This window comes from Urocitellus parryii, chromosome 6, assembly GCF_045843805.1.
Source record: "Urocitellus parryii isolate mUroPar1 chromosome 6, mUroPar1.hap1, whole genome shotgun sequence".
In the NCBI taxonomy this organism is placed as follows: Eukaryota; Metazoa; Chordata; class Mammalia; order Rodentia; family Sciuridae; genus Urocitellus; species Urocitellus parryii.
In genome coordinates, this window is record NC_135536.1 from 65,692,513 (window position 1) to 65,714,967 (window position 22,455).

Below are 22,455 nucleotides of genomic sequence, written 5' to 3' on the forward strand. Positions count from 1 at the left end.
GTATGAAAAGATTTAAAAAGAGAAAAAAATGAATAACGTTCTATATTACAAAAGATTAAAGTGTCATGACAATCAAAAGCAATTTATTATCTCTAATTGACTTCTTGATTACAGATGATGATGATGATGATGATATGACAATGACAATAATGAGTCATATATCTACACAAAACAAAAAATTTATTGTTAGTTGTGGGGTAGGCTACAATTTCTTAAACTGGAAGTCAAAACTATAGTAATTGAAAAAATTGGTAAATTAAGAATTCATCAAGGGGCTGGGGATGTGGCTCAAGCAGTAACGCACTCGCCTGGCAGGCGCGCGGCACTGGGTTCGATCCTCAGCACCACATAAAATAAAATAATGATGTTGTGTCCACCGAAAACTGAAAAATAAATATTAAAAAAATTCTCTCTCTCCTCTCTCTCACTTTAAAAAAATTAAACAAAATAAGATTTATTTATCAAAAACATTCCATTAAGAAAATGAATAGGTAAGTGACAAATTGAGAGAAAATATTCACAAATCACATATCTGACAAGGAGCTGGCATTCAAAAAGGACTCCTAAAAATCAATAACAAACCAAAAAAGGGAAAGAAAAAAAAAAGCCCAAATAACTCAACAAAAAATAGCAAAATACATGAATAGACACCTCACAAAAGAATCTTCATAAACAACCAGTAAGCTCATGAGGATGGTGGATGGAGTTAGAGTGTTGTCAACATCATTAGTCATAAAGGAAATTCAAAGTAAAACTATAATGCAATATTACTACAAATTCAACAAAACAACTAAAATTAAGAAGACTGATAAATCTAAATGTTACACAGGTTGTGGGGCAATTAGAATTCTCAAGCATTATTGGTGGGAGCAGAAAACAGTAAAACCACTTTTGTAAAAGATTACTATAAAACCTTGTTATACAAAACCACTTATTTATTATAGAAAAACATTATTATAAAACCACTTTCCTTATGACCCAATAGTTTCAATCCTAAGTATTTATTTAAAAAAAGAAAAAAGAAAAAAACCCAAAACATACATAAAGCACTTGTATAATAATGCTTACTGTAGTTTTATTCATGCTTAAGTCTTCAAAGTCCAAACACATGGCACTGGCATCTGGTGAGGGCCTCATTCTTCATCATAACATGGTAGAAAAGCAAGAAAATGTACAGTACAGAGAGAAAATGTCAGGCTAGAGCTTAGCCTTTTTATTCGGAGCCCATTCCTAAGATGACTAATTCATTACAGCAATAAAAGCTGAACCTTATCACCTTTAAATACAGACACAATGGTAACTAAATTTGAATATGACTTTTGAAGGGGACATTCAAACCACAGCATTCACATAATGGAAATAGTATTTTAAAAGAGGAAGTAATGATACACGCAACATGAATGGATTACAAAAATATTAATCTGAGAAAAATCACACCCAAAAAGCACATACTAAGAGTCTATTTACATGAAATGCTAGAACAGATAAAACAAATCAAAGGTGAAAAATGATAACAATGGCTGCTTCTGGAGATGAGGGCAGGAACTGACTTGTTTTTACTGGGCTTTTTTTTTTTTTTTTTTTTTGAGTTCCGTATATTTTCTGCCTATCAAACTTCTATCAGATGAATAGCTAGCTGGAAAATATTTTCTCCCACTCTGCCTTTTCATTCTGTTAATTACTTCCTTTGCTGTGAAGGTTTCTGATCTTATCCCACTTGTCAATTTTGTTTCCTATTCTTTTGGGGTCTTCTCCAGAAATTCAGTGACTAAAGAAATGTCTTAAAGTGTTTCTGCTGTTTTCCTCTAGTACTTTTAAATCTTACATGTACACATTTCAGGTAAGAGAAAGGGGCCTTCTGAATGTGGATATTCAGTTTTCCCTGTACCATTTATTGAAGACTTTATGGAGAATTAAGCATAGCCGGTGAGTAATGATAAAATAATTCTAAGAATAATAAAATAGAAGTGTTTCAAGAGAGGAGAAAAATAAGACCACTATGATACAAAAATATATCCAGAATTTATAGAAGAGGCCAATAACTGTACATGATAATCACAAATCTAAAGAATGATTTTATATTAATAAAAACAATGGAATTTTCTCTTGGCTCTGTAGAAGGCCTCTTTAAAAAATAGTACTTATTATAAAATATCAATCCTTACATAATCTTAGAAATGCTCAAAAAAGAAACTTAAAACTGAAAAAGTCGGGGCTGGGAATGTCGATCAAGTGGTAATGCACTCGCCTGGCATGCACGGGGCACTGGGTTGGATCCTCAGCACCACATAAAAAAAAAATAAAGATGTTGTGTCCACCGAAAACTGAAAAATAAATATGAAAAAATTCTCTCTCTCTCTCTTCTCTCTCTCTTTAAACAAACAAACAAACAAACTGAAAAAGTCTAGTGGACCTGGTAGTATATTGTGGGGTAAAGGCCACTAACTTTCTATTGTTTTTTCAGAGAAGCATACACAAAATTAATCCAAAACTTCAGTGTTCCCACTGTATTTTATACATGCCTGATTATTATAATCATTAATATATTGTACATATTCATGCTTGATTCTCTAGCTTACTGTATTTATAGAACTTAGGAAAATGCCTCAAACATGATAATCCTTTTAAGTATTTGTTGATAGTAACTGTTTTAAAACTGTTAGATAAACCAATCAAACTTCCTGAACCTCAAAAGAATGATAGGAAAATTTCTAGTAAGGGTTGGATTTAACATAGTAAGAACAATTTATCTATAGTCTAGCTCATTGCTTATCTATATGTTACTATTTGTTATTACCCTGAAGTTATGTTTTCTGTTTTATCTTATTTTCTGAAGAAAAAGAATTAGCTCTCCAAATTTATTAATGTTTCATTGTTAAAGGAGAAAGATATGACAAAGGGGAAAGATATGCCAATGTAGAAAGATTAACTTACAATTTAAAATTCAAGGTTATATATTAGCAAGCAGTTTGTAATTAATCCTAAGAACAATAGGGTATCATCCAAAAGTTTTAAGCATGTAGAGGCTATTAATTGCAAATCAGATAATACTCTCCTTCTAGAGATTGAAATCTTAATGTAAATATTCAATGAAGTGAAGAATCAAGTGATAAACAATCAATATTATCCAATATTACTATCTACTTCTTCGAAAAACATGCCTATCAAAGGCAGCATCAAAGTTATTGAGGTAAATACTTTCAAATATAGTTAGATCTGACAAAAAAAATCCAAGTATTCATTCAGAAGACTCCTATATACTATTTTTCCTTCTTTTCTTTTGCTTTGTTTCCCCCACCCTCCCCATATAGGGATTGAAACTGGATGTGTTTTACACTGAGCTACATTCCCAGCCCTATTTCAACTCTAAGATAGAGTCTGCTAAGTTTTAAGGTTGGCCTTAAACATGTAATCCTACTGACTCAGTCACTCAACTTGCTGGGATTATAGGTATTCAACATCGTGCCCAGGGTATATGCTATTTTAAAGTACTGTTTTAAAAGCTGGTTTGGCAAGAATTTTAATTAGACAATGATATATAAATAACAGAAAATTCTGATTATTTACTCTTTTGATTATATTAGATTGCCATGCTAAGACCAGTAATCTTTTTTAGAGCCTTATTATATATTCTGTGAAACAGCCTGCTTATTAATTCTTTTTTGGAAAATGGATACTGAAAGCATATTGGTTTCTACAGGAAGCTATAAAACAATTTTGTATATGTGATTTGTGGCACTCTAATATCACATGAGCACTTGTGAAATTCAATACACAGCTTTTAAATAAAGATGTACTGATATAAATAGAGTAATTTTTAAAACTCTTAGCAGGAGTTAAATTGATGTCTGTAAAATGTCACTATAGTTAAACGTAATTTTTATTTTTATGATTTTATTTTTCATCTTCAAGACACTGACAAATTTTTAAAAATCTACTGAATATACATCAGATTTTTTAAAAAATATATTAATTCTACTGGGATATATGACATAGCCACATTGGAAAAATCTGCCCTATATTTTTTGTATTCTTTTAGGGATACCTACAGTACATAACAGAATTGGCAAATAAAATGGGAAATGCAAAAAAAAAGATCCATTGGTTTTTAATATAAAATTATTCTATAAGCTTCCTGGTAGCTTAAAAAAATAATAAAAAAGGAGGCAGATAAGTAGCCATATGACCATATGATATAGAGGCACCAATAATGGATTCCAATAGTTTTAAAACTTATACTGGGATAATACAGAAAATCTTGACGACATTGACAAATTTCCAGAGACATATAACCTACCCAAAGTGAATCAGGGGAACATGGAAAAGTTAAACAGATCAATTTCAAGTAATAAAATTGAAGATGACATCAAAAGCCTATCAACAAAGAAAAGCCCAGGATTGGATGGATTCTTAGCTGAGTTCTACCATATCTCTAAAGAAGAACTAACACCAATCCTGCTCAAATTATTCCATGGAATAAAAAAGGAGGGAACTGATCCATACTCCTTCTATGAAGCTCTTAGAACGCTGATACCAAAACCAGACCAAGGCACATCAAGGACAGAAAACTTTAAACCAATAACCCCAATTAATATAGATGCAAAAATTATTAATAAAATACTAGCAAATCAAATACAAAAACACATTAGAAAGACAGTGCATCATGATCAAGTGGGTTTCATTGTGATACAAGATTGATTCAACATACAGAATACAATCAATGTAATGCACCAAATTAATAGACGTGAAGACAAGAAACACATGATTACCTCAATAGATGCAGAAAAAGCATTACACAAAATACAGTATCCATTCATGTTTAAAACACTGGAAATACTAGGTATAGTAAGAACATAGCTCTGTGTTGTAAAAGCTATATGCATAAAACCCAAAGCCAACATTATTTTAAATTGAGAAAAGTTAAAAGTATTCCCTCTAAAAACTGGAACAAGACAGGGATGTCTTCTCTTTTTCCACTTCTATTGAACATATTCCTAGAAACTCTAGCCAGAGCAGTTAGGCAAAAGAAAAAAATTAAAGGGATATGAATAGGAAAAGAATAGCTCAAACTATCCCTATTTGCTAATGACATGAGCTATATTTAGAAGACCCAAAAAAATTACCAGAAAACTTCTAGAACTCATAAACAAATTCAGCAAAGTAGCAGAATATAAAATTAACACCCATTAATCAACTGCGTTCCTATACAGTATGATGAATCACCTGAAAAAGAAATTAGGAAAACTATCACAATAGCCTCAAAAACACAAAAAATAAGAACCAATTTAACAAAAGAGGTGAAAGACCTCTACAATGAAAACTACAGAATAGTGAAGAATGAAATTGAAGACCTTAGAAGATGGAAAGATCTGCCATATTCTTGGATAGACAGAATCCACACTGTCAAAATAGCCATACTACCAAAAGTGCTATATAGATTTATTTATTGCATTTCCTATTAAAATTCCAATGACGTTTTTCATGCAAATAGGAAAATAAAGTCATGAAATTCATTTGGAAAAACAAGAGAAGCCCAGGATAGCCAAAGCAATCCTTACAAATAAAGATGAAGCAGGAGGAATCTCGAAAAAGACCTTACATTATAATACAGAGCTATATAAACAACAACAGTTTGGTACTGTTACAAAAACAGATATGAACACCAATGAAACAGAAGACCTAGAGAAAAACCCACATACATTCAGTTATTTTCTACTAGACAAAGGCACCATAAATATACACTGGAGAAAAGACACCCAGTTCAATAAATGGTGCTAAGAAAACCGGAAATCCATAGGTAGCATATGAAATGTAATGCCTATCTCTCACCCTACACAAAATTCTATTCAAAGGGGACCAAAGACTTAGCCATTAGACCAGACACCCTGTGCCTACTGGAATAAAGTGTAAGCCCAACTCTCCATCATATCAGCTTAGGAACTAACTTCCTCAATAAGACTCTTAAAGTGCAAGAAGTAAAATCAGGAATCAATACTTGGGACAGCATCAAACAAAAAATCTTCTTCACAGCAAGGGAAACAACCAAGAACATGAAAAGAGAGTTTACGGAATAGGAAAATATCTTTGCCACCTGCACCTCAGATACAGCTTTAATCTCCTGGATATTTAAAATAAAAATCAGAAAACTTAACACCAAAAAATAAATAAATAATCCAGTCAATAAATGGACAAAGGATCAAAACATACATTTCTCAAAAGAAGAAATACAAATGGTCAACAAATAAATGAAAAAATGTTCAACATCACTAGCAATTAGAGAAATGCAAATTAAAACTATAAAGAGATTTCATTTCACTCCAGTCTGAATGGCAATTATCAAGAATACAAATAACAATAAATGCTGGTGAGGCTGTGGGGAAAAGGGTAAACTCCTACACTGCTAGTAGGACTGCAAATTTGTGCAACCACTCTGGAAAGCAGGGTAGAGATTCCTCAGAAAACTTGGAACAGAACTACCATTTGACCCAGTTACCCTACTCCTATTCATATAACCACAGGACTTAAAATCAGCATACTATAGGACATGGCCACATTAATGTTTATAGCAGCTCAATTCACAACAGCTAAACTTTGGCACTAACCTAGGCCCTTTAAGAGAGGAATGGATAATGAAAATGTGGCACATATACAAAATAGAATATGACTCAATCATAAAGAATGAAATTATGGCATTTGCAGTTAAATGAATGAAACTGGAGACTATCATGCTAAGGGAAATAAGCCAATCCCAGAAAACCAAAGTTTAAATGTTCTCTCCAATATGTGATGCTAACATACAATAAGTGGGGGTAGGCAGGGAAGAATTGAAGTACTTTGGATTAGACAAAGGGGAATGAAGGGAAGGGAGGATGGAAATAAAAAGACAATATGAATCAGACATTACTTTCCTATGTTCACATATGAACACATGACCAGTATAACTCCAAATCATGTACAACCAAAGAGTGGAAAGTTAAACTCTATATGTCAAAACATTCTACTGTCAGGTATAACTAAAGAAAATAAATAAAATTTTTAAAAAACTACACTGAGATTTCACCTCACTCCAATCAGAATGGCAATTAACAAGAATACAAGGAACAATAAATGTTGGTGAGGATGTGGGGGAAAGAGTACACACATACATACATTGCTGGTGGGACTGCAAATTGGTGCAGTCACTCTGGAAAAACAGTACAGATTCATCAAAAAACAGAATGGAACCGCCATTTGACCCAGTTATCCTAATCATCTGTATATACCCAAAGGAGTTAAAATCAGCATACAACAGTGACACAGACACATCAATGTTTATAGAAGCTCAACTCACAAGAACCAAAGTACCCTTCAACAGTAGATAGAATATTACTCAGCCATAGAAATAAATGATTTTATGACTTTTGCTGATAAACGAATGGAACTAGAGACTATCATGCTAAGTGAAATAAGTCAATCCCCAAAAAACAAAGTTCAAATGTTCTCTCTGATAATGTGGATGGGGGAAGAATCTAAGTTCAGTGAATTAAACAAAGGGGATTGAAAGGAAGCAGGAGGATAGGAATAGCAAAGAGAGCGGAATGAATCTGAAATAAATTTTCTGTTCATGTATGAACATACAACCAGTGAACCTTCACATCATATATAATCACAAGAATAGAATCCTAATTAGAATCTAAGTAATAGTCCAGGAAAGTATAATATGTCAAAATACACTCTAATTTCATGTATATCTTAAAAGAACAAATAAAAAAATTAACACTACTAAAACTAAAAAAAAAAAAAAAATTAAATATTCCAGGCCTAGTGGCACATGCCTTTAATCCCCATGGCTTGGGAGTCTAAGGAAAGAAGATCTCAAGTTCAAAGCCAGCCTCATTAACTTTGCAAGGCCCTAAACAACTTAGTAACACCTTGTCTCAAAATAAAAATAAAAAGGGTGGGGAATGTTGTGCAGTGGTTAAATGCCCCTGGCTTAAATTCTCAGGACCAAATATAAATAAGTAAGTAAATAAATAAATATTTAAAATGTATTCATTTACTGCCTTTGAATATAATGATATCAATAATACAGACTACTGGTATTTTGATTGGAAGCTTAGTAACAGAAGAAGAATAAAAATACAATATAGACCTGAAACTGGGGTAAAAGTAAAAAATAAAAAGGGGGAAAAAAAGAATGTTTAGAAGGCAATTGTTCAGGCCTAGAAAAAGACTTGAAATCATTTGCATAAATGTTAAATATCATTCTTTAGAATGTGAAATTTCTTTAATATAAAGAATATAAAGTAGAACTACAAAGCAACACTAGTTGCTAATAAAATTAATTTAATTAACTCAATATTAAAATAATACTTGGCATAACATGAGTCTTAATACTATAAATAATTGCCATATAGACCCAGACTAATAGTTATCAATTGTACAAAAGAATTACTTCATGGTCTGGGGTTGTAACTTAGTGATGGAACACATGCCCAGCTTAGACAAGACCCTGGTTTCAATCCTAGCACTGAAAAAAACAAATAAAAAAAAAATTACTTCACTATGGAAACACTGTTTTCTGCTGATATAAACTATCTTTACATCGATGAGAAGGAATTATATACATATTCAAAATGACAATCATATCCTATTTGCATTATACCTACCAGGAAGCTCCTCAGGATTCACAAAAACTTATGTAAATAAAACCCTCACAGAATGACCTCTGAAGAAAAATAATTAAATAAAAGTATCCAGCAATAATAAAGTATTGGAAATTTAAATTTGCTTATAAGAGCAGAAACGATAATGGATAATGAATGCCTTTATTTTGAGCTAAAAACTGCTTTTCAAAAAAGAAATTGTCATTAACAAAAATCTGTTTTTATCCTGACACTTCACCTTAAATTGAACAGAGGGAATAATATAAAACTGTTAAATACCAGGAAAATTAACCCAATAAACTGACTGAAAATGAAATTATTTGTTAGTGACAGGCTAGATGAAGTCAATATAGGAAAAGTCATAGATTGTGCATAATTACTTGGAATGACAAAAATCACCTAGTTAAAATAGAATTGAATTCAGATGCCCAACCACCACGATAGCCTCACTGAATTGGCCATTTTTATTTCCCTTCCAATTTTTCCCTTAATATTTATTCTATCTCCTTCAGAGTTTTTGTTTCAAATCGCTAAGGAAATGTGAACAGATTCTACTTTATGATGGTCCAAATTGAATACACACATCTCTGCAAAATTACCTGCCTTTCTTCTGTTATATTATCTACTTACAAACTGTCTTATCTCTAATAAAAGCAGTAAAAAATATGGAAAGGAAAATAAACCAAGTAAAATTTTAAGTCTGTTAAGAATTCTTTCAACATCTCTCATCTTACCATTTCTTCTCTTTACCATTTCTTATATCTTCACGTTATCAAAGATGTCTAATGAGTTCCTCCAGAACCATCCTTCCTCTAGAAATAAAGTAGGCTTTCCTCTTCCCACATCAATATTTAACCATTTCTTGTTAAATTTAATTAAAGTAACTTGCTGGCTGGATGGGGTAGTACAGGCCTGATAATCCCAGAGACTCAGGAGGCTGAGGCAGGAGGACTGAAAGGTCAATGCTAGCCTCAGCAACATAGCAAGGTCCCAAACAACTCAGTGAGACCCTGTCTCAAAAAAATATAAAAAAGGGCTGGGGAGGCCAGGCTTGGTGGCACAGGCCTATAATCCCAGTGGCTCTGGAGGCTGAGGCACAAGTATGGCGAGTTCAAAGCCATCCTTAGCAACCTAAGAAAGCACTAAGCAACTCAGAGAGACCCAGTCTCTGATACAATGTTTTTTAAAAGGGCTGGGGATGTTGCTCAGTGTTAAGCTACAATGGATTCAATCACCTGTACCAAAATAAATAAATAAGTAAAAGTAACTTGTTAATTTCCCAGGTGATATCCAGGGAGAAGTCAACATAGGTAAATCTCCATCTTTTAGGAATCAAGTCAATCAAAGAAAAATTATTTAAATTAACTGAAAAATCAGGACTTAGAAGGTAGAGTATTACTCTATAAAGATAATATAATCAGACAGTGGGACTTTTTTTATATGCTCATATATTCTTTATTCTATTCACAGTCAACTGATATTAGTAACTGAATTTTCTACAACTTAGATCCCTGATTATTTACTCCCTCACTCTATTATTCTCTCATTTAGACAACAGGCTCCGATCTTTCCTTTACTAAAATCTGACACCTTTGGGGGGGGAGGGGGTTTAAAAAAAAAGGAAAAGGAAAAGAAAAGTATTGGTGTTGTTTTAATTTATTTGTTCAGCACAAAATAAACCAAACCAAATGGGGTCAATGTAATACACATAATCTATTTCAAAGTGTTTATAGAGATTATATGATAAAATTACAAACAAATAGAAAAACAATCTACTTTTAACTAGAAGCATATCATGACTAATTAAAAAAAGAAAGAGATCACAAAGGATTTGCTTTTTATTTTAAAAATATTTAAAACCAAAAACTTGCAAAATAACTCAACAATATCAAGTTTCAATGAAACGTCATCAATTGTTGATGAGAGTAAAAATGGATAAAAAAAAGCATAAAAGTACAAACATAAGCATAGAAGTGAAGAACACCAATTCAGAATAAAAGTTACCTGTGGGAAGGGGATGATGAAGGGTAATAGCATTAGTAAGTGATTCACAGTCTACCATTTTATCTATAGTTTTATTTAGATTTGGTGATTTAGCTGGCTATTCATAAGATTAATATCCCTTGTAAGACAAGATTCATATATTGCTATCTGACCCTTATTCCACAAGTAGAAATGTTTTATGTAAATTATAATAATGTCAACAGTGAAATATAGGCATTTCTAATAAAGCAAATCTTTAGTAGTTAAAAACAAAAATATACATGATAACTGCAGTTTTCACATTTTGTGAAATCATAGAATTTTTTTTACTTATACTATCAGTTATTGAACTTCCATGAGAATCCCTAGAATACCCCTAACACACACACATGCATCAAATTCGGTTACAAGTACATCAATTTAAATTATTTTTCATTCAGCACATATATTGACCTCTTAATAATGAAGATACTTTGACAAGCGCTGTGATATGCTTTAATTAAAGATATGTATATTATATCCATCTTCATTAACTAGCTATAAAACCCAGGGTCAAGAAAAAAACAAATTAAAAGTTATTATATATTTTTTAAAACTCACAATAACTAAAGCCATGTCTTTCAATTCAGTGTTCTGGGGATTTTTTTTTTTTTTTGCTGTTTTTATTTAAAAGGCAAATATCCTCAAAATATTAGGTTACCTATCTTTTAACATTTTATCGTAATAAAAATCTACTTAAATATAGTACCATCAGTGATCCCTATTAAATCTTTTTTTCTTCAATGAATGTTTTTAATCACAACAATGTATCATAAAACAAAAGCAATTACTCAAATAATTGCAAATGTCTTAGAATACAGTTTATTTATTGCTTCAAATAAAACATGTCGAAATTTGGAAGAAATTCATTATGAAAAAGGGGTAAGAAGCAGAAAAATGTTTGTGCATTTTAAGCTAGATTCAATTTTCCCACTTACAAGATAAAACCAAAAAATTCAGTCCACGCCTATTAAGAGGGTAAACAGATTATGATGCTCTATAATTATCTAAGCGTAGTAAATGGCACAGGATAGGCACTTTGTGAAAAACAAGAGTCTGAATTGAAAGTAACAGAGTAACTGGTGAGAATTCTGGTCCCTTATACCACATGGTTAATAGAATACTATCATCAGTTTGTATCTTCCAAATAGATCAAAGGACTTACTCTTAAGTAATGAAATGGTCTGAGGGAAAATACCCTAATACAAAGATACTTTATGGGCCTCTCAACAAAATGGATATACAACTCCCTAATAATCCTACAAAGAAGTCCACTACATTGTAAGGTCTAGGCCATCACAGGGAAAAGGCAAGTCATTCTTATTGCCTCCTACTAATTAAATCTGTGCACAAATCACAAAATATATGAAAAACTTACTTATGAGCAACATAAATAAAACTAAACAAGTTAACAAACAAGGATCCTGAAAAAGACACAGGCAAACAGAAGAATCTTTTAAAACGTACTGTAATTTTACTAACGGGAAAAAAGAACAGGAAAATTATTTTTAAATGGACATTCAAAAACCAAGAACTTTCAGATTTGTTTTTTAAATGTTAAGTAAGATGTAAAATTCAACAGAAAGTTTGAAGAAAAAAAAAACTACCAAGTAGAAAAAAAACTGCCAGGAATCAAAACAAAACAATAGAAGTCATATAATAAGAGAGAAAAGCTAAGAAAAGTGGAGGATGAATTGAGAAACTCTAACATCCAACAAGAAGGGAGGAGGGGAGGAAGGAAGGAAGGGAGGAAGATAGATGGGAGAGCCTGATCAAGGAAATAAGAATATCTCCTGAACTGAAAAAAGATGGTTTCCAGACTGAAAGGAACTAATTAGCAAGTACCTAACAGCAAATTTTTAAATCCCCACTAAGAAACATTCTTAAAAAGATGTCCAGAGAATGAATAAATAAATGAATGAACAAACACAAAAGATTAACAGTCAAAATGGTATGGTTTGTGATTTCAAGTTTAAATGTTAAAAACTTTATAAAGGTTGTCACTCCAAACCTTCCAACTAGGAAACACAAGGTAAACTAAATATCAATGATTTCTCTTCGACCCATCAGCAATAGAAAAGGAAGACATTAAAACTCATAGCACAGAAATTAAAAGGTCATGAGACACTATTATGAACAATTACACACCAACAAATTGTATAGCATAGAAGTAGATAAATTCCCAGGCACATACTACATATCAAGATCTGAATAGACTAATAATAAAGCAATGAGATTACATCAATTAAAAAAAATCTCCCATCACAGAAAAATCCCAGGACCTGATGTCTTCATTGCTGAATTCTATGAAGTATTAATCAGAACAAATATGTATTATTCTCAAACTATTTTTAAAAGATGGTAGAAGAAGAAATACTTTCAAAGTCACTAAACAAGGCCAGCATTACCCTGATAATAAAACCAAAGACAGAAAACTGTAGGCCAATATCCCTAGATGCAAAATAGATATAGATATAGATGCAAAAATCCTCAAGAAAACGATAGAAAAACAAATCCAACAACATTTCAAAATCCATTTGCCATGATAAAGCAGGATTCATTGCAGGGATATAAGGAGCATTCAATGCAAGCAAAACAATGAGAGTATTCATATGAAAACCGTACGATACAGAAAAAGCATCTGATAAGATCAATATCCCTTTATGATTAAAAAAACTCAACAAATTAAGTATAGAGGTAATATACCTCAACACAATCCCACAGCTAACATACTGAATGGGAAAAAACTGAAAACTTTTGAACACTCTTGTCACTTTCATTCAACTTAGTACTGAAAATCCTAGCTACAGCAATTAGACAATGGAAAGAAAGACCATTCAAACTGGAAAGAGTGAAACTGGCTTTTTCTCAAATGACATGATCTTAAATACAGAAAACTCAAAAGACCCCATCCAAAAACTTTAGAACTACTCAATGAATTCAGTAAAGAGGCAAGATGTAAACCCAACATAGGAATATCAGTAGCATTTCTATATACTAACAAGGAACTATCTGAAAAGAAATCAAGAAAACATTCCGGTGTGCCAGCCCAAACCTGTAATCCCAGCAACTCAGGAGGCTGAGGCAGGAAGATCACAAGTTTAAAGCCAGCCTCAGCAAAATTGAGGCCCTAAGCAACTCAGTGAGACCCTGTCTCTAAATAAAATATAAAACAGGGCTGGGGATGTGGCTCAGTAGTCGAGTGCCCCTGAGTTCACCCCCCGAAAAAAAGAAAGAAATCAAGAAAACAATCCTATTTGCAATCACTGCAAAAAATACATAAGAATAAATTTATCCAAGGAGATGAAGATCTCTATACTGACAACTACAGAACATTGATGAAAGAAACTAAAGATGACAAATCAAATGGCAAGATACCTGTGTTGATGCACTGGAAGAATAAATATTGTTAAAAAATGTTTATACTACCAAAAGTAATCCACCGATCCAATGCATCCTTATCAAAATTCCAATGTCATTCTGACTAGAAAATTTTTTTTAAATCCTAAAACTCATGTGAAAACATACAAGATCCCAAATGGCCACCATCATCTTGAGATAAAAAAGACAAAGGTGGAAACATCATAGACTTCAAAATATAAAATATATAAAGCTATAGTAATCAAAACAATATGGTAATCCCATAAAAACAGACACACAGACTAATGGAAAACAGAGAGCACGAAAATAAAACCACGCATGTACAGTCAACTGATTTTCAACTAGGGGGCTATTATGGTTTGGATATGAATTGTTCCCCAGAAGCTCTTGTATTGCAGGAATAGTAAGAGGTAAAATGATTAGGTTATGAGAACTATAAGCTAATTAGTCTATCCTAGTTTGAATGGATTGACCATGTGGTAACTGTAGACAGGTGGGGTATGATTGGAGGAGGTGGGTTCTGGGAACATGACAGGAAAAGGTGCGTCTTCCCTGTGACGGCTCCCCCTTTCCAGATCCCACCAAGAGCTAAGCAGCTTTCCACCAATGTTCCCATCCCCATGATATGCTATCTCATCTTAGGCCCAGAGCAATGGAGTCAGCTGTATATGAACTAAGACCTCTGAAACTGTGAGTCCCATAACTTTGACTCCTCTAAGTTGTCTTGTCATTTATTTTGCTTGCAGTGATTTAAAAAACTGACTAAAACAGGTGTCAAGAATCCACAATGGGGACAGTATAATCTCTTCAATAAATAATGCTAGGTAAACCAGATATCCATGTGAAATTATACCCTTTCACCATATCCAAAATCAACTAATCAATCAATAAATAAATAAAATGTATTTTAAAGATTTAAATGTAAGATCCAAAACTATGAAACTACTAGGAGACAACGCAGAGAAAATGCTTCATGGTAATGGCATGACCAATACCTTCTAGACTTAACATTGAAAGAACAGGCAACAAAATCAAAACTACACAAATGGAATTATATCAGCCTAACAAGTTAATGCACGGCAAAGAAATAGTAGTGGAGAGACAACCTACAGGATAATATCTGCAAACCATATATCTGTTAAGGGGTTGTTGTGGTTAGATATAAGTTATATCCCAATAAACTCACAGGGCAGTTCAGGAATGTTCAGAAGTGAAATGACTAGATTGTGAGAGCTATAACCTAATCAACAGATTGATCAATGTGTGCTGGATTATTAGTTTGAAAGGACTAGATAGGGAAATTCTGGAGGAGATAGGTCCTGGAAGTATGCCCTTGGGAATTACATGTTGTCCTGGCTCCTCTAGTCTCTCTCACATTCCATGAGTTGAGCAGCTCTCTTCCACAAGGCCCTTTGTCCATGATTTTCTGCCTTATCTCGGGCCCAGAGCAAAGAAGCTAGCCAACCAAGGATTGAACCTGTGAAACCATTAGCCAAAATAAAGTTTTTGTCCTCCAAGTTGTTCTTGTCAGGTATGCTGTTCACAGAAACAAAAAGGTGATTAACACATAAAATGATACCAAAAATATTAAAAAGAACTAAAATACCTCAATAGCAAGAAACAACCCAATTAATAAATGTGCAAAAGAACTGAAAAACATTTCTAAAAAGAAGACATACAAATGGCCAACAAGTTTAAGAAAAAATATTCAATCTAACTAATCATCAAAGAAATGCATATCAAAACCATGATGAGATATCAATTCACACCTTTTGGAATGGCTATCATCAATAAGACAAAAGGTAAGTGTCATGGAGAAAAGGAAACCTTTTTCTAACACTGTTGATGGGAATGCAAATTAGTAGAGCTATTCCGGAAAACACTACAGAGCTTCCTTAAAAAAGTTAAAAATAGAAATATTATACAATCTAGCAATCTCAATTCCAAGTGTATATCCATAGGAAATCAAATCAGTTTGTCAGAGAGATATCTGTGCTTTCATATTCATCACCGCACTATTAACAATAGCCAAAATATGGAATCAACCTAAGTGTTCACCAATAGTTGAATGAATAAAGAAAATGTGATATACAAAATTGCCATTATTCAAATACCATAAAATACAAAATCTTGTCACTTGCAACAATATAGACAAATCTGGAGGACATCATTTTATATGAAACAAGCTGGACAATAAATGTCACATTACTTCACTCATGTAGAATCTAACAGAAGAAGAAAAGTGGATCTCACAGAAATTTGAGAAAGTGGAAGGCAGAATGGTAGTTTCCAGAAACTGGGGTGGTTAGGAAATATAGGGAGATGAAAAGATGTTGATCAAATATATGTGATCAATAATTAGGAAAAATAAGTTCAAGACATCAGCAGTAGAATGTGATGACTATAGTTAATGAGGATATATTTAGAATAGATGCTAAATGTTCTCACCATAAATATGATAACTATGTGAGGTAGGCATGTATTAATTAGCTAGAGATGAGAGAGTTAGAAGCAGTTAGTTTGACTCATACCTGAGGAATTCAAGCCAGCACTCAACAAACTAAATTTACCATTCCACAAAGTATATATACTTCGAAACATTATATATAATAAATGCATTGAATTTTATGTTTAAATTTTTAAAAAACTGTTTTAAAGATAATTTTTAAAAGGCATGGTCCTTAGAGACTTCTGCCTCTTTCTGCATAAACTATAGTCACAGGAGAATGTCACTTTCATCCTAAAATCAAGAACATGTTGAATAAACAACAACAACAACAAAAAAAAATCATTTCAAAAACTACACAAACCTGGGACACAAATAAAGCTAAATAAACTGAAATATGAAACATGAAAGAAGGAAAAAAAAGCTGTTTTCATTCATGGTGAAGCAATAAGCAACCATGGCAAGGAAAAGTTACCATGAATGGTAAAAGAAGAAACCAGAAAAAAAAAATCTAATGAGTATTTAAGGGCAATTGTCAAATACCATGATGGTCAAAATCTCTAAAACCGCAGTCACAAATAAAATTATGGACTCATTAGTCAACTCTCCTCTTCTTGTGACTAAGCTCTCACCCAAAGAGTACATCATCCAGGTGCTTTGAACTTTCATTAGAGGAAAAGAAGTCTCATGTCTAAGAATGGTCAAGATAAAACTCAAAGCTTCAAAATAGTTCTATGCAATCCCCTAATCCTTTTATTCTGATCGTTAGCAAGAAAATCAGTCAAGTGGACCTTTTGGAGGATGGTCACAAGTTCTAAGATATATGTAAAAGTAAGAGGTGAGAGAGTTAGGGGCAGAGTCTGGAGTTGGTATTTGAGGAGTTCAAGCCAGTGCTTAACAAACCAAACACCTGTGGTTGCTATGCATTATAGAACCTCCATCATATGCTTTGACTACTGGCCACTGAAGTTAGCCTTTGTGATAAAAGGTGCACCATTATCGGATTCTAAACAGGAAAAAGGCTAAAAACATGACACATTGATTTCAAGAGACACAATGGTATGGCCTAAGTAAGCTGTTCCAACTGGACATCAGTATCATAATCTGAAAAAGGTGTCAATAATAGTGAAGCACCAACAGTAGACCCAAGATGAAGCCAAAGGTCCTTTACAATGAGAAAAACAAGTCAATATTTTTTTAGGAGTAATAAACTGATAAATATTAAGGGCTTTTGCATCAGACATAATCCTTTATTTCTGGCCAATTTTGCCACACTGCATACAAGATATAGGCAAGGGGCCATGGAACAATCTGGGTAATAAAGGCTTGATTGTAAGCCTGAATCCTATTAGTCTCATGGGGGGATAAGGCCCTTCCCTAGGCATCAACATGAGTAAAAGACTTTTCCACTGGCAAGTATGATTTGTCTCCACATTGTGTGACCCCATACAGCCTGTGTCTATAATCTCTTATTCTTACCTAAGTAAGGCTACTGGCCACCCCTCAAAACTTAAGGAAAAATATAACATGCTCAGGAGTATTGTTGAAGGCAGGAATTCTCAAACTTTTTTCTGAAAAGGGCCAATAGTACATATTTTAAGCTTTGCAATCTCCATACAGACTCTGGTGCAATTCTTTAAAATTTTTAAAAATTCCAAAAGTATTCCAAACTTAAGAGCAGCACAAAATAAGCTGCAACTAGTTTTGGAACACTGGCTTAATTCTACCCTGGTCAAATACAAAGGAAACAGCTTTCAATTCAGCTCATTGTGCTGCATCAACTTGGTCTTCCAGAGGTGACCCTGGAGCTGGAAGTTGGCTGCCACCCAGTGGACACCATCAGCTTTTTACTTATCTGAACCATCGGTGAACCAAACCCATACATTTAAAATAAGATCTATGTATTACATGGAATCAGTCTAAGTGCTTTATCCAAAAAGTCAATTTAATGTCATTTCTCACTTAAAACTATTTAAAACAATACCTCACAAGAACAACTTAGAGTAACAACTTTATTTTGGGGCTCTTGTTTTTGAAGATTCAGTCCATGATCAGCCAACTCCACTGCTCTGGGCCAGAGGTGAGGCAGAACAACATGGCAGAAGGGCATGTTGAAGGAAAGCTTCTCAGCTTATGGCAGCTGGGAGGAAGAGAGAACAATTGAGGAGCCAAGGACCAAATATAATAGCCAAAGAATGACCCCAGTGACCTACTTCCACTAGTAATGCCCCACAAACCTATTGTTACCACCTAGAAATCCATTTAAATTGTGAATGCAGCAAATTGATTAATCCATGGATTAGGTTATAGCTCTCACAATATGATCCTTTCACCTCTGAATATTACTGCATTGCTACATGAGCTTTGTGGGGAATGTCTCATATCCAATCTAGAACACCACCTTGGCTCCAGAATGCCACTGCAGTTCTTCCTGTCAGTTTTTAGCACATCAAGCAATCCCCACTGCCCCTACTTCCCTGTCCACAGGGATAAGAAAGGAGGGTAACTTTGGCAACAGTATTTCACAAAGCAATAAAAGTTGGAGTACCTCCTCAAAGTTTTCCATGGGCACTTAGTTTTTTCCTGGAAAGCAGTTGAGATCAGGTTATATGGGCATACTATACTGAGATGAGAGAATACAGCCTGAGAAAGTGGCATAGAACAATAAACATGGCTCTGCATTTACTTTCAGCTTGGAGCAGCCTTCCCACATTTTAATGCTGTTGATTTACCCAAAGTTATATATCCTCACTGCAGACACAATTTATTTCAGCCTCAAGAGTTCATTGACTGTGGAACTACCATAATATTGTTTCTTCATTAGGGTCATGAGACTTGCTATCAAACCATCTGGATAATCTCTTTTTCTCTCATACAGATGAGAGTGAACAGCAACCAAAATACCATTTGAGAAGGTTGTGTGAATCAGACTAGCTGCTTAACTTCTAACCATTCATTAATATTCAGGGCAGTGGGGAAATTCCCTCCCCATCCACTCCTCATGCCTAACTCTTTGTCAAAGAACTGACAATCATGTCCTCTGAAATCTCCTCACATCTCCTAACCTGGCCTATGGTGGTCCTTATACTCCCTTCTTCCACAAAGCCATGTCTCTATCAGTATCTTATCTACTTAACAAAACCACATTTACTATATTACCATAACTAATGTTTAATAAGGTTCCAGAACACAAGGTTAATATATAAAAATCAACTATTTCTATATACTAGCAATGATCAATAGGAAAATCTTTAATGTATTAATGACAGTAACATCCAAAATATGGAAAATTTTAGGAAGAAATCTGATAGATATTAATGTTCTATATACTGAACTATCAAACTACTGAGAAAACGTAAAGATCTAAATAGAGCTATATACTTTCTTTGTTGATCAAAAGACTCAACATGGTTAACATGTGTCAAATATCCCCAAATTAATCTACATAGATTCAACACATTCCATTCAAAAATCTAAGTAGATGTTATTGTAACATTTGATAAGCTGATTCTAAACTTCCCATGGAAATGAAAATAATATAGAAAAGAAAAAAATTGGAAAAGTTACAAAAGTGTAGGGTAGGGTTATTACTACCTGTTTCAAGAATTATTGTGAAGGAAAAACAATCAAAAGAGTGTGGTACTGATTTAAAAAAAGACAAATAGATCAAAGAGAGGGGGGTAGAAAAGAGCAGAAACAGACTTCATTCATGTATATGAAAAAAAAAAATTAAGACAAAAGTGCAAAAGCAACTAAATAGAGAAAATATTAGCCTTTTCCTAAAACATTGCTGGGAAAACTGAATAGGCATATGGAAAAAAATAAATTTCAATCGAAACCTAATACCAAATACAAAAACTAATTCAAAAGAGATTTCAGACCTAAAACTTCAAATTGTTTATTATCTAAAAATAAACTAGGAGAAAATCTCCTAGATTTTATGTAAGAATTTGAGAATTTCTTGCAACCAATACCAAAAATATACTCCAGAAGACAAACTGATAAATTGAACTTCATCATAATGTAAATTTTTATTCTGAGATACTTATAACATTCACAGGAAGTTGTAATAATTCTAGGGTCCCATATATTCTCCACTCACTTTTCCCCAATAGTGACATGTTATAAAGTACTAAATAAAATTGACATCTGCACATTACTGTTAACTGCATACAAACCTATTCAGTTTTTGCCAAGTATACAACTACGCATATTAACACATGAATGCATGTTTATGTGCTAAGTTGTTCACAATTTTATATCATATCATAAGCAAATTTGTTTAACCACTACCACAATCACAATACAGGACAGTTTTGGAACTACAAAATAATTTCAAAACTATAAAATAACTTCTTAATAATTACTTCTTTGTATTCTTTGCACCTCTAATATCATTCTTGGCCAATGGACCTATGGAAACTACTAATATATTCTTCATATCTATAGTTTGGCTCTTTTTGTTTTGTTTCATTTTGAGAATGTTATATAAATGGAATCATAAACTACATAACCTTTTGAAACTGACTTTCATTACTAAACATAAAGTCCTTAAGGTTCATCCACATGTTAACATTTATCAATAGTTTACTCATTTTCCCATTGCTGAGTACTGTTCCATTTTATGGACATACCAGAGTTTGTTCACCTATTCTCACCCACTGAGAATACTTGTTTTCAGTATCTAGATTATTACAAATAAAGTTCCTAGTAATATTCATGTACAGGTTTTCATGTACATAAATTTTCATTTCCCTGGTATAGATGCCCAAGACTGCAACTTTTGACCCATATGGGAAGTATATATTTTACAAGAAACTGTCAATTCTCTTTCCAAACTGACTACATCACTTGACATTCACATCATCAATGCCTGGGGGATTACATATCCTTACAGCATTCACCATGATGACCCTTTTTTATTTTAGTTCTTCTTACAACCCTGTAGTTTGATATCTTACTGTGGTCTTAACTTTCATTTCCCTAAACACAATGATGCCGAACATTTTTTTTTTTTTTGGTGCCTATTTGTCAAATTATCCTTTTTTGTGAAAAACCTGTTCATGTCTTTGACCCATGTTATACCTGGATCATGTACCAGTTTGTTAGGATTGCCATAACAAAACCCTTCAAAGTCTCTATCTGCAAATACAGATTCTAAGGAACTGTGGGTTGAACTTTAACATAAGAATTTGGCAGGGGGGCATTCAGCCCTTAAGAAATTATTTTGTAATATTTTAAAACATTGAATTATGAGGGTTATTTATGTTATAGACATAAGACTTTCATCAGACATGTTGTTTGCAAATATGTCCTCCAGTCTTTCATCCTTTTCTTACAAAAGATTTTCATTTCAATAAAAAATACAATTATTAATTTTGTCTTATAACTAGTAGTTTTGGTATAATATCAAAGAAGACTTCATAGATCACTAGATGTCAAAGATACCGTACTATGTTTTCTTCTAAAACAGCATTTTATTAATCATAATTTGAAATTGTTGCTCTTTGTAAGATTGATAAAATAGTGAAAAGACAAGTCATAGGCTGTGTGTTAAATTCTTCAAAGCATATATCTAACTGCCATTCAGAATATATAAAGAATTCTTAATAATAAATAAAAATAAATTTAAAATAGATAAAAGGTTTGAATCCTTCACCAAAGAAAACATAGATATATTTATGATTTTAAAAAACTGTAAAAAGTCAGGCATGTTGGAGCATGCCTATAATCCCAATGGCTCTGGAGGCTGAGGCAGGAGGATCGTGAGTTCAAAACCAGCCTCAGCAACGGGGAGGCTGCTAAGCAACTCAGTGAGACCCTGTCTCTAAATAAAATATAAAATAGGCCTGGGGATGTGGCTCAGTGGTTGAGTGCCCCAGAGTTCAATCTCCAGTTATCCCGGACCTCTGCCAAAAAAAAAAAAAAAAAAAAAAAAAAAAAAAACCTGTGAAGTCAAAG

The 22,455-nt window shown here is 33.1% G+C and overlaps 1 protein-coding gene across 5 annotated transcripts in view; it reads right to left on the minus strand.

Moving 5' to 3' along the window:
* Gphn (gephyrin) overlaps window positions 1–22,455 on the minus strand; it is a 602,355-nt gene that overhangs the window by 488,393 nt on the left and 91,507 nt on the right. The window lies entirely within an intron of this gene.